This window comes from Macadamia integrifolia, chromosome 8 (assembly GCF_013358625.1).
Source record: "Macadamia integrifolia cultivar HAES 741 chromosome 8, SCU_Mint_v3, whole genome shotgun sequence".
NCBI classification, from domain to species: Eukaryota; Viridiplantae; Streptophyta; class Magnoliopsida; order Proteales; family Proteaceae; genus Macadamia; species Macadamia integrifolia.
The window spans coordinates 1,538,765-1,541,199 of record NC_056564.1 but is presented as its reverse complement, the minus strand read 5'-3'; the positions used below and the strand labels follow the sequence as shown (position 1 = coordinate 1,541,199).

Here is a 2,435-nt window from a genome sequence, read left to right as displayed (position 1 = left end):
CCCCCCCCTTTCCCTTCCCTTCCCTTCCCTTCCCTTCCCTTTCCTTTCCTTTTTTTTTAATGTCTCAATTTAATTGTGCAAGTTTCTTCTCTGAGATAAAACAATTGAAAACCGGGATAACTGGCTGAGGAGGGTGATTTGATTAAATGGCCCATCAGTGGGAATTTGTTGCAGAACCTCCATACATCAGTCATGATCTGGCCTTATTAGAGCCCATTTAAAGGAGTTTAGAATAGTGAAGATACTTGACCAGCTCCTGCTTGAAGCCTAGCCATCCCATGAGTGCCTCTGAATTTTCTCCCTTGTTTGTGATTGGGATGTTAATAGTTCAATATCATTATCATAGGTTAAATTTCAAATAGGAGTAACAATGTTTGATGTGCCTTTTTCAGCATACAAAAAAGTTATATCCACTTCGTGGAGATGTAGATTGGTTTTTTCCATTTTAGTAAATTGGTATCCTGAAGTATGTAGTATCATAAGTAAACTGGTACCCAATTTTTTTAGTGAATTGACATGCTGTAGATTGGATGGATCTGAAGAGGACTTCAAGGGCAAGGGAGAAGAAAAAGGGGATAGGGGCAGCCTTGTCTGATGCCAACAGAGGAGGAAAAGTGGTATGTAGGGCTACCATTGACAAGGACAGAGAAGTGGGTAGAGGAGATGTAGAGTGAATCCATTGAACAAAAACGCGAGGGGAGGGGGTGGGGGAGGGCAAGAACCTGGAGATGAAATCCCATTAGTAAATTTCAAATTGGTCTACATCAATGGGATTTCATCTCCAGAGTCTTACCCCAGATGTCCTCTCACCCCATTTTTGTTCATTGGATTCACTCTTGCATCTTCTTTGTCCACTTCTCCGTCCTTGTCAGTGGTGGCTTTGCATACTACTTTTCCTCCTTTGTTGGCATTAGACAGGCTCTGAAGATGAAACCCATTAGTAAATTTCAAATTGGACTCCATCAATGCGATTTCATCTTCAGTCTTGTCCCAGATGTCTTCCCCCCCTCCCCCCTGTTTTTGTTCACTGGATTTACTCTTGCATCTTCTTTGCCCACTTCTCCATCCTTGTCAATGGTAGCCCTGCATTCTACTTTCCTCCTCTGTTGGCATCAGACAGGGCTGCCCCTATCAGCCTTTTTCTCCTCTCTCACCCTTGAATTCCTCCTCAGATCCACCCAATCTTCTACTAATTTTGATCTTATCCCTCCTATCCCCAAATGCAAACTCCTCTTAGTCACTCATTTAGCAGTTGTTGATAACCTTATGATCTTTTCTAGAGCCGTCCCCTTTCCATCTCCTCCATCATGTTCTCCCTTCATCTCTTTGAGCATCTCAGGTCTCCATATCAACATCCTCAAGTCCCACCTCTTTCTCTCGGGTGTTTTTGAGACTTCTAAAGCTCATCTCCTTCAACTTACGGGCTTCTCCCTGGGTTCCCTCCCGGTCAAATGCCTGGCTTTACTTCTCATTATGGCCAAACTCACCACCCACCACTATACCCCCATGCTTGATCTCGTTAGGAAAAGACTCAAACTTTGGAAAGGCAAACTCCTTTTTATGCTGGTTGCCTAGAGCTCACCAGATCTGTGCTCCGATCCATGTACCTATATTGGTCAGGTGTTTTTGTTCTTCCCTAATCAATCATCAAAGCCATTGACTCCATCTTTTACTCAATTCTTTGGAAAGGGGTTGACTCTTCAAAATTCCTCCATACTCTTAGTTGGGTCTCAATGTATCTTCCCAAATCTGAAGGAGGCTTGGGGTTGAGAAGAATACAATAAACAACAAACTCAGCCTCATCCCAACTTAATGGGGTGGGGTTGAGAAGAATATAGGAAGTCAATACTATGGGAATTCTGAAACTCATTTGGAATATTGCTTCCAAGCACAATAGTATTTGGGTCTCCTGAGTGTATTCTTATCTCCTTAAGAATGACTCCATCGGGACTGTATCCCCCGCTATTGATGCCTCCTAGGTTTGGCGACATATCCTCAACGCTAGATCCATTGCTCTTGGAGCCATTTCTACTAAGAGTACAAGTCTAATTACACCTTACAAATTAAAGTAAATAACAAAAATACACAAACACATATAAAACTAAATGCTAACACTCCCCCTTTCATGCTTACACTTCTAAAACAAATTGAAAGTGGTTGTGACCAAAAAGTGTCATGTTCATTTATAAAATTTCCTTGGCTCATACCTTGCATGAAGAATTCACGTGCTGAGGGTTCTGAATTTCCAGCTGTCTTAGTAAATCTGACTTGAGACACTTTCCACATGATGATTTCCAAAGGCGCTTGTGCAAGTGGTCATTGGTTATCAATTTTCATCTCATTTTCCCTAGACCTCTGAAGTATTTGGTTGGCATCCTTTTTTCTATCTCACAAGAGGAACTTCATCTTCAAACCCTCCCCCCACCCCCACCCCA

The 2,435-nt window shown here is 42.3% G+C and overlaps 1 protein-coding gene across 3 annotated transcripts in view; it reads left to right on the top strand.

The window, feature by feature from the left end:
• The window catches only part of LOC122086647 (ABC transporter G family member 28-like), a 20,404-nt gene that overhangs the window by 3,181 nt on the left and 14,788 nt on the right, over positions 1-2,435 (top strand). The gene's annotated exons all lie outside the window — the stretch shown is intronic.